We start from the raw sequence: 15222 nt of genomic DNA on the forward strand, positions 1-15222 counted from the left end.
GAGACATTTTAGAGCACTATAGTGTCACAGCACCACAACAAATAATTTGAGACAGCAATACAAAGCTTGATAAAAAGATGACAGTAGGAAAGGGAGCAACAGCAATCCCACGGCTTGGGTAAGAAGGTAGGACAGACCTACAAGTCTGCCCATGTCACAATTCTTGGAGAATGGGGGAACGTGGGAAGGGAGAAAAACATTCCCCCAACTCTGCTGTCTTATGCTCCTAAATTCTTCCTGAGCTTCAACATTGCATCATTCCACAGCCACTAGTTTCCCTATTCCTATTCTCCTGGTTTTGTCCTCTAGACTTTTCAGATCCACCCACTAGATCTACTTCTTTTCTTCCTTCTCTTGGAGTTGTGAAGATTTCACCCTGACTATCCCATATTCTGAGTACCTCCAAATGTGTGCTGTTTGGTACAGTCAGCTCAGCTCAGCCCTGGGCTTGTCTGCCCTCTCTGAAAGTCCTGACATTGTTTTTGGGGAAGAACCGAAAAATCTGGACTCTAGCAGCCCCTGCCAAAAAATCTGCCCAGTAGAGCAGTTGTACAAGGAACCAGATGTGATAGCTTTTAGAGTCTTTTTAAATGCTTTCTCCTCTCTTTGAGTCAGATCAAAGCTATTAGGCACAAGCAAGCTTTATTTTTAAGGAAAGAATTACTTTTATGCAGATGCAAACTAGATTCCATGGAGTTTGAACAAAAATGTTCATATTGAATGCATGCAACTTCATTTCTCCTCCTTGCAGGTCAGGCTATGTTAACAGAAGCATTGAAATGTTCATCTCAGATGGCCAGTTTCTATTTGCCTCAGCATTCTCTACAGGCTTTTTTTTTTATTGTTGAAATTTTACACTATTTGCATTGTGTTACTCAAAATCAGCTTTACTTTCCCCTCTAACCTTAGATTTTGCTGCTTTTCCATCTTCTGGTATTGAAAAAGAAACTTGATTTCCCATGGGAACAAAAATTTCCTGTAGCTTTTTTGCATACTTACACAAAGGTTGATTTCATAAACTATATAGGACAGATCCCCAGAGAGAAAATGTCACTTGGTACCATGCATATGGCTCTGTCTTTACTCAGAGACATGAGAATACACACACACACAAAACTTGTCATGCACTGAACATGAATTTTCTTTACCAAGTTTGGACAATTTGTCCACTTCTAGCTGAGGAAGAAGGAAGGTAGGAACAAAGCTGATTCCTCTAACACAGTACGCTCTTTCAGCAGAGTTAACAGGCTGAACCATAAGAGCTGCAGAATATTCAACTCATGTCACTCAAGCCGAAAAACAGACCCAAATTCTGAAAACAGCTTCTTACCCAGAAGATCCTGTGCCTGCTCAGAGCAGTTAGACAAGCTTTGTGCTAGATGAGTTTTCCTGAGGAAGAAAACTGTGCAGAAGAAAAGAGAAAAAGTAGCTCCACTAACAGAGGCATGAGATGTCCTCTCTGGGGTCAAGAACAGGCACCCAATGCTCTGGAGGCATCCTGCTGCTGCACAAAGCTTAAGAAAATATCTATTTCATAACTTCACATAAGACTAAATTAAGCAGTGCACTCTGCTGTCTCTGCTGTGCTTCATCTCGAGTGCTGTCATGGAACCATGGCATCAACTCCATTTGGGGCTCCCTGTCATGTGTTAGTATTTCCTTCTGAGATGCTTTTCAATTCTGCTGCAAAAAGATTTCCAAACCATCTCCAGCCACAAGCTCAAAGGTACAGTAGTCCTCCAGCTGTGGATAAGTTAGATACACACACCAAACCTAGGGCACCTTGACTGACTTCAACTAGCTAAAGCAATGGAGGGTAGCTGATCTCCTCTTACTCGCATGATAAATATTTTCACACCTAAATGGAAGATTCAGCTCAGTCATGCTCTGATCACAGGTGATCATGGGCAGTGTGCTAGAAAAATAATTTAGTTTAGAAAAAAAAAAATACTGGGCTTAATTGACTTGCAAGCCCTTACAGTGCACCTGAGCTGTGCATTGGTAATTGGATAATGGGCACTTAAGGACTCCAATGTAAGGTGCTTTAGGAACTAAATTCACCATAAGACACATAATTCTTCAATGGTTAGGATGATGTACAAGTAAAATCCTACCTTACCTTCCCCAGCATGTTTAGACAGCATTTTCAGAAGGATTGCATAGATACATGACTCACAGGTTAATAACCACACAGAGGAGGGGTGAGGTTGATAAAGCCAGTGATGCCTTTGCATGTTTGGTAAAGCTACACTGAAAACAAAAAGTCTTATTTTTGAGGTCTTTCTTGCTGCTTCATTTTAACTAGGGCTGGGGGTGTTATTTCATGCTTCAGTAGCCGCACTAATGGAGCTGCTCTGTGCTGGCTGAATGAGATTTTCCTGGTTGTGAACACCAATGGCTTGAACAGTTGGGCTAATCTGAATTAACCTATACAGCATAAATACACTTGAGTCCACAAATACGAGATGACATTAGCATAGATTCCTAGTGAGCTAACTCAAATTTAGACACTGTAAAAGCCTGGGGGGAGTTTGGAAGAGAGTTAATTCAAAAATTCAAATGGGAAAACCACCAAACCTACATTTATATTGAGAGACATATGTAATTTGTGTGCATGAATGCTAGCTAATTCTCTGGTAAAATTCTCACAGGGAAAATAAAAACCCCAAACAAGTGAAAAAAAATTACCAACATAAGGATGCCAGCCTTCTTCAGGTGTAATTCTAGGTGAGGATTAAAATTTGCCAGAAGGAATTGAACCAAGTTTGCAGTAGGGTCTAAATTGGTTCATGTAATTGCTCAATATCCTAAGCTTGAACCTGAGGCAGAAACAAGGACACTGCAGTTGCTGAGAAGAACAGCAACAATCCCTTTACTTGCAGTGAAAAAGAAAAACAACAAAATTGTGCTTTTACAATGGCTTCAGTAGCAGTCTATTATTGTTTCCCAATGTATAAAGCAAGGTAGATCATGGTGGTGTAATTAATTACATTCTCAAAAAAAACACCATAAGAACACCCACTCTGAGCAATCTGACAATAAGCAGTGTTCTTTGCTTCTTCCTGGAGAGCCTGTCTTACTGAGATTTGTGACACAGCAGCTGACACTTTACTGCTTCCAAAACTGCACCTCTCTGGGAAAAGTGCAGGAGTACAAGCACTCCTCTGAGCTATATATTTTGAACAAAAGCAACTGCTGCTTTAAACCGAGACCTTTTTCCTCCTCTTAAGAAGAAATTCATTGTTGGGTGCTCTGTGATGAGCAAAATAAGAGTCTAGGATCTCCAGGGTGATATTCTACCAAAAATCCACGCACTGATCTCTTAACCCCTTAAAGAGCCTTCCCTTCCATCCCCCCTTTGAGGAGTCAACATTCATTTACTCAGCCTTCATGTGACCTCTCTGCTTAGAACTCCACTTAAAATAATCTAAATCACCATTTTGGTGATTATATGCCTTTAAGTTTAATTGATCTTTGAAAGATGCATCCTCCTTTTGTGAAAAAGGAGGTCCAGAGTGTTCACCTTGTTCAAGGGGAACATTTAGACACCCAGCTCTAAGATGTCACTTAGGTTTTCACAGGAGAAGACATAGTAGAAACTGAGCAGGTTTCTCCACAGTCCTGTCATTAATGAGTATTTACCACCTCATTAGCAGAAGCAAGCAACTTGTGTATTAAATACTTCATAAATACTCATTCAAATGGGTGCCCATGTGAGGGATGGTCCATATAGATATTTCAGGCTATGAATCTTTAAGTTTCAGCTAGAACTGTTCCTATTCCCATCTATGACCCCTGGAGCATTTTTTTTTTAATTCTGCATGACTTACAGCAAATACCATTATTTTAGTCTTTCTGAATGACTCCTGAATTTTCTAGGATGAGTCTTAAACTGTGATAACACAGTTCAACATAAATCCATGTAAACACTCTTGTAGAAATACTGTGTTTATTTCAGCTGGTATGAAAACGTGGTTTCTTCACTTCAGGGCAATAACTAACAGCTTTTAGAGCCTGAGGGATCAGAACACCCAGAAACTTGATCATACCCCTAATATTTACCACCCTAAGTGGAACCAAAGAGGAAGGAGAAAGGTAGCATGCTCTTCAGACACCTTTCAATATCAAAAGGACTTCACATAGCTGACATGAGCTTGGCAGCTTTACTGCAAGGAAGAACCTATGTGTGTATCTTTTTCTCCTACTTTAAATTCAGGTCAGATAATTACATAAACAGAAAAGTTTAGATATCCATAAGTTGGAAACAAGCAACAAGAAAGGGTTACAGGAGGTTCCATGTAGCAATTATAAAAATATTTGCTCTTAACTAAAGAGATTTCCTGAAAAGAATTTGATCACGGTTAAGATACAAAGTAGGGAACTGATTAAGATTTGACATTTATTTGCTTAGCCCAAGGTCACCAATTAGATTAAACAACAATGAAGAAAAGAACAAAGGGAAATAAAATGGAGCTATTAAAGAGCAAAAAGTTACAAAATGTAGAAATATGCAAATAGGTTACTGAAAAATGTGTTTGGATAACATTAAATCTATGCTACACTATTAGAATGCAGAGCCAAGAAAAGTCTGAAAAAAACACAGACTGAGTTGCAACTACAAATTATCTCTTGTCTATTTGTACTCAACAAGCTAGTCCTTAATTACATAATCAGTTTAGGTTTTTCCCCCCAAGTGAAAAATAGATATGAGTCTTAGTGTTCCATCCTACTTTTCCATGACTTTGGGCTTACTCAACAATAACTACACTCAGCTCCATCCCTTTCAATACACAAATTGTCCCCACCTTAGCACTTGGCTAGTCAGAGTGGGTAAGATATCTTGGCTTTTTCTGTATCACTGGGCAATAGTTTACTGTACAGAGAACACAAACTGTCTGCAATTTGACTTATGCAATAGGCAGTCAAAACCCCCATACCTTCTGAGTTCCTAATCAGCTGAAATTGAATTCAGGATTTTCTGCTACTGTTCTGAGCAGGGGACTAAACTCTAGGCTGTGCAGTGGGGCTTCTCCTTCACTTCCAGTAAGGAATACTGTGAAGAAGGGAACGTTTACCTGGTGTATCAGGAAAGCATGAATCTTGAGGTCACTTCAACAATCCTCCACCATTAGAAATTAGATATTCAGCATCTTCCAGAAGGAAGACTTCTAACATCAGTTACACAGGTGAGAGAAGAGAAGAGATAGATTTGTTTCTGTCCATAAATCGAGCCACTGTCAGCACAAAAGCCATCAAATAGACGGGAATACTGTATTTATCAACCCAGAAAGAATACTACTGTTCTATTTTGTTGCAAACCAATTACCCTTAAGTTTCCATCTGCACTTTTAAGAAAGATTAAAACTTATGCTTATGAGAAGACTGGGAAGAGGTACAGTTGAAAATGTGATTCTGCATGGATGGAGAGGTACATTTTTTACACTGATGCTTAGTAAGGCTTCCCAGATTTCTGTACAGTGACAATTGTCCTCTACTTAAAGAGGTACTGCATCTAAACAAAGAGCACTCACCCTGATTTATTTACCTTATTCTTATACACCTTGTTTAAACCACAACTCTTCAAAGCAAGGGCTGCAATGCATCTCTGCGACACTGAAATTTGAACTGTAATTCAATTTGAAGTCAAGGTATTACAGCCAAACAAGTTAATGTCTCCTACCTTGCACAGATGGAACTCCACAGTAAATCTCACTCTTGTTTGTACCAGAAAGATGGGAAGCTAGAAAGATGGCAGATCTTTGGCTTACTAACAAGATTTTGAGAGGGGAACTAATAAAACCTTGTCATGACTTTCAACAATATGGAAGTAAAAATAGTTTAACAGCTAACAGAGTGTTCAGGAAGACTGCCAGCACAGGTATTTAATCTTTTCTATAACACTTTTACAAAATTACTGAGTGATCATGTGAGCTTTACCTCACAAATCTAGGCCATTTATAGAAAAGGAAGTAATGAATTAAAAGCAGATAAGTTATGATGGCTCCTCTGTTGATTCTTCCAGCACCTCAAGACTGACAGCTTCAACAATGCTTGGATCATGAGGCCATGAATCAGGCTCAGAGTAAATAAGGGATGTTTACATTTCATCCATGACCATATACATCCACACAGAATCTTCAATACTGTATTCATTTGATATGGGCTCTTTACAAGCAGTTGCTTTAATCTGTATGAATCAGGGGGACTCAAACATAAAATCCCTGATCAGTATTCTTCAGGAGAGTTAAAAGAGCTGTTAGCCAAAGTAAATTGTTTGGCCATGGAGTCACAATCCCTCTTCAAAACACATTGTCTAGAAAGCTTAGGACAACATATTCCACAGATGAAAACATGTCACCTTATAAGTAAACGAAAAGGAGCCATCTTTCTTCAATAAAATACGCATTTAAATTATGTAAGAATTTCTCATTAGACTTGTTACCAAAACAGAGAAGCTTCTGGTATCAAAAGAATATTCCTTTTCTTTCATGCAAAGTACAGTACACACCAAGAAATTAATTTTTAAGATGACTGCATGCAGAAATAACTTCTGAAGTGCTTGCCATCTCAGCAGGCAGGTATGAGACCGGCATGTTCTGGCTTGAGTTGACAATTGTGAGGAACATATGTGTTCAAGAACTAATGTCAAATGAGACATCTAACCCCAGTTTATATTCCAAACAGCCAGTGTTCAAGTGCCACTATTTATCGCACCAGTCTTTTCATACAGGCAGTTTTGAGCCTTGGCTTGTGCAACATCAAGTGTTTTATACTCACAGGTACAGTGTTCCAGCCTTGATTTATGTCTCAGTATCTTATACTCTCTAGTACACTACTCAAGCCTTGATTTATAGTTGGGTTGAGGGAATCAATTCAGATAAAACACTATTTGGCCAAACCTTCACCCTTTTCCATGAGCCAGTAGAAGGACTAACCTTTTCTATATCCTCTCAGAGAGCTATGCCCATCTTTTTGCTCCACTTTTGTGGAAGCTATTTCATTCAGCAATATCCCAGTTTTTCTCTAGTCTCCTCCCAAGAATCTACACAAAAGGGTTGATTCAGCTCCCTAAAGTTTCAGTGAGTTCACTGAACATAGGTTGTTTGCTTTCTTCTTCTCACAAAAAGGAGATCAGCAGATAAAGTGTCATCTCTGAAATTCCCTATTTCTTAAAGCAGTCTAAGAAACAGAGTTACAGACAATGTCTTCCAACACCAATAGTTAGACCTATGGAAAAAGCTTATGGTTAGACCATCTGGGTTTGCAAGAAAAACTCAAAGCTTTTGAACATTGTGGTATTTAAATGTAAAAAGTAATTAATGAAGTTAGTTTTATTTGTCATTAAGCCTTTGAATCAGAAATTTTACTCTCAGCCAAAAGCAGAGAACCAGATGAAAACATGAAGAGTTGCTACCCAAATTTTTTGCATTTGTCTAACCATGAAACCCTAACCATAGAACCATTAGACCTAGAAGGAATTAATTTTGATTACCAGGAGAGCATTGGCACAGATAACAAAACCCTCATAACCACATGGCCACACACACAACCTATACTTACCTCCAGCACAGTTTCTCATTTCAAAACTCAGGTAAGGCAGGCTTCTAAGGCTGTGCAGTAGGTACCTGAAAAACTAAAATTGTCAAGAATTGAGTTTCACCAGACACTAGCTTCTCTTTACAGAAACTGCTAATCTGAAGCCTCAAAATGCTTATTTTAAATGATGGGGGACCAAGGGGAGCGGTATTAACCACCAAGTCCAATTGTTTCTTCAGTTTTTTAAATCATTCTTTTCCACATTGCTTAAGAGATCCTTTTTGCAGTAAAATGATTACAACATCCTGAAACCTTTTCGCCCTTTTCGTCACTTTGAGTAAAGGAAAAAAAAAAAAGTAGTTACATATCCTGAGCAAAGCCTCATGTAAACAGATGAGGGCAAAGAAAATAAACTTCTGAAAAAATAAAGAGGGACTGGAATCTGAAGAAAGGAAGGTCTAGCACAAACTACCCTAGCTCAAAAATACAGCATGAAACCATCCCAGCAATCCTGAAACAATGGAGAGGCAACAGAATAGCAGATACACCTCTTTAATCTTTCAGTTTTTCAGGAAAACTTGTCTTACACAACCATTCCATGTCAGCTCCTCATTGCTGACTTCTATCCCCATTGGGGAATTCCAGTTTGATGAAAGAGGAAAGGTCACCAAGAGATTATGCTCTTGCAAGCCTCAAGCCTTGTGTAATAAGTAGCAGTAGAGCAGATATTCCTGCTGAAGGGAAATCTGCAGCCTCAGCCAACTCTTTCCTCTGCACCGAATGTCTATTTCAGGACAAAAAAAAAATGCCAACAACTTTCATTAAGCAAGATTTGATCATGAGAACAAATCCACAGGAAAGATTTCACTAGACCTGCTCTTCAGAGAATTGCTTAAAACATTAGCATGTCTTAAATGAGCTCCAGAAGTCTGGGGTAGGGAGGGTGAAAGGTGGGGTGCCTATGGGGAAGTCAAAGGAATTTTCTTCCAAATACTATTTACACAAAAATCACTGAGTTGACTCAGCTTTGGTACAATTTAATGGTTAGAAATCATCTTGCACTACCTGGCCCCACTTAAACATACACTTTATCTCAGACCTGCTTTCAGAGCCTTCCATCCCTGTCCTTTGCCATGCATTACGTATTAAAACAGAATTGCACTCATCTGTACCAGAAAGGGAAGAATGACAGCAGAGACACTGACTGTGTTGCCCAAATCACAAGAGATTGACAGCCTGGAACATGAACTATGCCCTCATAAATACCAGCACAAAATTTTAACTGTAAGGCTATTTTATTGCTTTTCTGATTCCTCTCTGGCAGCTTAGTTCCCCAATTATAAAAGCACCTTTTTTTATGTTACAGCCTCCTCATCACTCTCTCCTGAAAATGCTTCTGAAGTTATTTAAGCCTATATTCCATAAAAAAACCTCTGAATGAATTCAGGTTATCACCATGGAATAGCACTCCACTCAGATAGCACTGTTTCCTCCAAGGTAATTTTCATACTTTAATTATCTCATTGCTTGAATCATCTTCCATAAGAAGCCCACAGCAGAAGCACAACTCAAAGTCGTGCACTTGAATAAAACAGAGACTAACACAAACTGTATTTGCAGGACTGTCCTTCACAAAACCTCATTTACACAGAAAAAACCAAAATTTTACTTTTGTCCTCCCTAGTCATATTAGCTCCTTTTAGACATAAACTATTCATAATAACACATTTGCAAGACCCCTGCAGGCCATTTTATCTCAGTTTAAACATCAAGTACTTTCACTTACTGAAGTTCTCAAATTTGCACTTTGTTGGGGACAATTGTTGCCAAATATATGGTCTGTTGTGTTTGCATATTTGTCTTCTTGGAGCATGCATTACAGTGCCAGAAAAGGACTGCTTATGCTAAGAACACAAGCCAGGAAATAGACAGTCTACATGGGAAAATAAAAATTAAAACACTTGAAAATGTGCCTTCAGGTAGTTGACTGTCACTGACTGAAGGTAACTTGCAAGTTGATGCAGAGCTACAGCAGCAAATAGAAAGGAAACAAGTACATCATCTTCCAACTTGTCTGTTTCAACTGCCAAGTAATTAATAAGTAAAAGAAGAGTATAAGCCTAATCCCCTCTACCCTTTGCAACTGATAATATAGTACAATTTGAAAATGTGCATACCCTGTTTTTAGCAATAACCTAGAGATTCACAGCATGTTAAAAGTACTACAAAACACAGACACTTAAGATCACACCCACTAGCTTTAAGAACTGTTTTCTGTAAGACATAACTGTGGTAGGCCAGAACCTCTCTGCCTTCACTTTCCTACACATTTTACACATGCACTTGCCAGACAGCACATCCTGCATCCTCCACCTCTGGTACACTGGTCACCTCTTGTTACCCCATTCCACTCTCTGCCACTTTGAAAGTCTGGCTCCATTTATATAAGACCTTAATGTCCCCTACAGTACCACTGACATGGTGGCTTCCAGGCCAGTATGGGGGGGAATGGAACTGGGAATCTGGAAATTCAAAACCCTGATTTATTCCAACATCCACAAAGACCTAACCAAGTACCAAGCTGTAAAGTGTCTGGGGTGCTGCACAGACAGCGTCCCAGATGGGAAACTGGTTCTGCAACTTCAGCGTCCCGGATGGGAAACTGGTTACATTGGAGACCTGCAAAATATTTCTAAATGTTGTTTGCTAAGTCAAATGCTTCTGTTCCCTTGAGGCAGCCGTACAGCTGCTGGGACATGCACAGCTGTCACTGTCACTGGCTTCAGCAGGGCTAGGGCACTGCAGCAGCTCTGCAGAGCTGCCCCAAGGGACAAGTAGGGGAACAAGGGCCCAAGGTGACATCCACAATGAGACTGCATTGTTCTTCTCTCACTCTCACCACAAGAATGTTTGAAAGCTCCTTGGGCACAGGGCTGTCTTCAGGAGTTTATTTCACTGCTGCAAGTAAGAGTGCTGGAGGTGATCTCAGTATGTGACAGGTACCTACATTGCATTTCTCTCTGATGCTGCAGTGTACCAGCAGGTAGAAAAGGGCTCAGCCAAAGACTTTTGTGACAATGCAATGCACTTGAGGGCTGGAACCTGGCAGTTATATGGCACAGAGATTCATACAAAGTATGAGTAGCAGCCATGAGTAGCAGCCACATTTTTCCTATAGACCATTTCAAAATTCCAGAAACCAAGCAGTCAACCAGTCACAAGATCTACAGAAAGGACTGAACCTTGCTTACACCAATTTTAACGTTAGTAAAGTGTCCTCAACTTCCCTGCTGTATAGGAAATATTTACCATGTAGCATTTTATAAAATATTTTAGGTGGAACAACTCATTTTCTAAGCACTAAACAGAAGCAGAGGCATGAAAGTATATGCAGACAGAATTCAATATCAAGAAAGTTAATAGCCTAATTTTTTCTTTGATGTTAGCAAACAGACCATTTACACTTTGCTTTGCACATAGATCTCTGAGAACAATGATTTTCATGACAATGAATAAACACTTCTTCAGAACAAACTGAAAATCGAAGATAAACAAAAACACAGCATCATATAAAATGCTGTAATGCATTATTTCATAGCAGGAAAGTATTTCACCCTGTGGCTTATCTTTAGTTCTTGTGTATAAATTGACCAGATATTGAAACATCAGAAAGCAAGCCCTGGGGCCAAAAATTTCCAGATCAAAGATGCTATGGAATACTCCAGGGATCCCATCTTGCTAAGAACAATGGCATTTTAAAGGGCAGCTAACAGCACGGTTTTAAAGAGGCTGATAGCTGAATATTTATCTATATGAAAGCATGCAGTGAATCAACCTTGGCTGCAACCTGTTTGTAACATAGCAGAAGTGCAAGACAATACACTTCATTACAAACCTGAACCCCAGAAAAGGTTTAGCCTACTTGGAATATTTAGGTTGTTTATAGGACATCAGATTATGCATGGTGCAAGTGATAGAAGCTAGACTTTCGTGTATGTGTGTGCATGGGGAAAAGCATTGCACAAAATGGTCTGACATTGAAAAAACAAGGCTGGTATAGATTCACATCCATATATTCTCCCACCTGCACCAAACTTGATCTTGAAACTTTCTGCTCTTCTTCTAGTCTAGGGGAGAAGCCAGTAACAATGCACACATTTCACTATGAAGAAGTAAGAAGTTTCAACTGCAATCTTAGTGTCCCTCTTCTGTCTTGGATTTTTGATCAGTCCTAGATCATGTCCCATGTTTCAACAGCAGCTATTTCTTCTCATACATTCCTTAGAGCCCCTTCCAAAACAATCCCCATGAATATTGTTCAAGCTATTGTTCAGCGGGCAGCTTCTAATTAACCCTTAACCTTCATCAGGCTAAGGAGGCATTTTGTCTGAAGCAGAGCCCAGCCTCCCTGGGGTGTCTCTGCAAGCAGAGTGCACACCACTGTGCCTCCTGGGGGCTCAGTTACAAATCCTACAAACCCAGCTCAGCTATATCAGCTCTTTCTGCTGCAGGAACCTCTTACAGAAAAAGGCAGAGTAGAATGTGATGGCAAACGTCAGTCTCACTTGTTTCTTAGTCTTTCTTTAGAAAACTCCCTCTAATACACAGCTGATGCAATGAATGGATTGGGAGCCAAGTATCCAAGTTACAGCCAAAGCAGACGGGTTGACAAATCACATTTGGCAGCCAGCAAGACCCAGAGATAAAAGTCTTTGCCACACCAGGTTCCCTATGCTGCGTGCCTATCGCAGCCCAAACTGCCAGCACTAATAGGCAAAGCAACCTAACATTTTCCATGTTTAAGACCTCATTTAATCACTTTCCCCTGTCCCAAGTTATTTTGGATGACATTTCCCACAAAGACTCTCTTAGACTTGGGATTTTTCTTCCAGCCCCGCAGAAAGAGTTTATTTGCTCAATGCAAAAACACTGTTTTGTCAACATTTTTAAACAACTGTTAAGTCTAAAAGCTTTTATATCCATCTGCTTTTGAGCACAGAGTGAAAATTATCAAGCTGTCAGGAATGTTTCTTATTTAGCCCTATAAAATCTTTCAAATTTGGCAGTGTTAAGCCTCTAAAAGCTGCAGCTTGCCCATGCTCTGAACTGACAGGTTAGAATCTGGCAGCTCAACTTCCTGAAGTTACCATCTGCCCTGATCATTCGACAATCCAAGACTGAGTAGCACTTACTTCACAGTTGCTGCTTTCAGTGCCTATCAAGCTGGACAAAGAAAAGCAGACTGGATTCATGTATTTTTATACTCATATCAAAGTTCTGGCTGTTTCTGCATAGGAGAAAAAGTGCAAGTCTATTCAAAAACAGACTTCATGAACCACAATTCAGAGTCCAAGTACAAAGCTTTCTCAATTGCACCTTCCTATTCCTTTGTACATTCAAGTCACTTGAAAATTCTCCAAGGACCAACTGTTACTTGCAACTTTACTGTTGTTTGCTCTCCTGCCCTTATGGAATGGACACTGACTTACAAGGCTATAAGTCAGCAAGTAAAATCTAAAATATCTATTTTAAGTGTCCTTAGCACACAGATGCCAGAGTTTTGAAAGCATGATAGAATTCTACAATAAAAAGAGCAATAGCCAGTCTTTATTTCAATGCGTGCAATTAAACCCAGTTACACACACACACACACATAGTTTCATGCACAGAATTACTGATGAAAATAACATGCATTTCTATTTACACAATTGTTTTAATGGACTCTTGTCAGTTTATGTTTTTATTGCTCAGCAAGGCTGATGGCTCGCTGTCATTTAAAAATAACAATCTATATCATTTGTACCTATCTTTACTGGAGAGAAAAATAAGGTATAGGCCAGATATTCAAACACCTGTACCGAACAGGAGTTAGGAAAGTATTACTTGCTAGTTATCCACCTGACCTCAAACAGCAAAGTGTGAAAATTTCTGCTTCATGGAAAGATGGAGTATTGTGCTAGCCAATGAGTACAAGCAACATTCATATTGCATATATGGAACACAAAAAAAACCAAAAAACCCTCAACCTGCATCCATCACGATCAGCATCAGGCACTGCAGAGAATCCTCAGCAAAACAGGCTCCCCAAAGGGAAGCTCCATGATCTGCAACCAGCAGAGCAGTAAACAGCCCAAACTGCTACCAGCACAAGAGATTAAAATACCCAGAGAGTCAGAGCTGAGTTAGCAAACACTTCCCCACCATCCCTCTTCCTGGGGGGCTCTCTGGTCACTTACTCAGGAAGAGCCTGGCTGCTTCAGGAGCGGGACCTGTGGGCAAGCCAAGGGGAGAACCTTAGCAGCCACACCTCTCTTTCTCCCTGAGCAGTTTTGTGCCCAAGACTCACTACCCTGTGGCGTGACCAGATAGCTTCACTTCTAAGTTCAGTAAACTCCATGACAGGTTGAGGTTTTTTCCCCTCTGGACTTACAACAGGGTATTTAGGATGAAAAATTTGCAAGGTCCTTCTTGTTTAATCACATATACTGACAAAATTAGCAAGGTCTCATTTTGTAAAATGGAATACAGCACTTCACCATTCCAGAGCAAGTCTTCAGTAAATGCAGTATTTAAAAAGAGTTTCATTATTTTATTTTAGTTCAAGTCTCAAATGCATCTTCTTCACACCCTTTATATGGCTAGTCACATCTTGCCCTCAGATACCTCAGAGAATATGGTTTTCAGTTTCAGAAAGAAAAAGCCAGCAGATACTAATAATAAAAAGTACATCTTAATCTACTAGAAAGAAAGGACAAAACCTAAATGGCAAGCCTGGATTTCAGATGTTAGGACCGATTGATTTTTACTAGAGACCATAAATGAGTGTCCTCATTCCTTTTTACTGCTATAGCATTCCCCTAAGAGTCAATAGTGAATCCAGGTAGACTACACCAAAAAAAACCCAAAGTAATTTTTCCAGTCAGCTGTTCTTGTGACTTTACTGTTAGAACCCATGCCTTCAGCTCCTTTGAAAGGAGAGCTCAGTGGCTCCACATCAGCCCCTTCCAGGCAGCAGTTATCTGACACTGTGAAAACATTGCACATAACTGAGCAGAGTTTGAGGAACATCTGCTCATGAAAGAAACCTCTATCTCAGCTAATCAAAACGCTTCAATAAAATGCTTCAAGGTTATAATCTTTTGGCTCTGAACAAATTGGATTTTCTACCACACATCTTCCCTCTCCCACGTGCATTCAAGGACACAAAATGCACGACATCTATAAAACCCACAGTCTGGCTCAGGATCCAGAACAGATCTCTTTGCATCATTCTATGTGTATGATCTAATGTGTACTTATGTCTTGACAAAAGAGCTGGAGCTTTTAACAACATTTACTCATATCTGTTCAGAACAGAAAGGAACTCAGGGAATGTATAAGATTTAACAGTTAGCATGAAGCATTTTTCAGCCTTTTCTTATGACCAGACCAGGGAACAGTTTGAATTCAGTGTTGTCCACTGAAGACAAATACATTGCTGTCCTTTTGAACTCAGAAGTTAAAACCATGGTCCCATACCCATAATATTTAAAGTTAATCTAAGAGCCCTTCTTTCCTTCCCCATGATAATTTAACCAAAAAGTAACCAGAAAGTGTAGATTAAATGCTCCTCCACCACTGAGGGCCATAATAAATCTTCTTGGAAGCTGCAGGAGAATAAACACAAATGCAAGCACAGATTCCTAC

This window comes from Lichenostomus cassidix, chromosome 9, assembly GCF_008360975.1.
Source record: "Lichenostomus cassidix isolate B80296 chromosome 9, HeHo_3.0, whole genome shotgun sequence".
NCBI lineage: Eukaryota > Metazoa > Chordata > Aves > Passeriformes > Meliphagidae > Lichenostomus > Lichenostomus cassidix.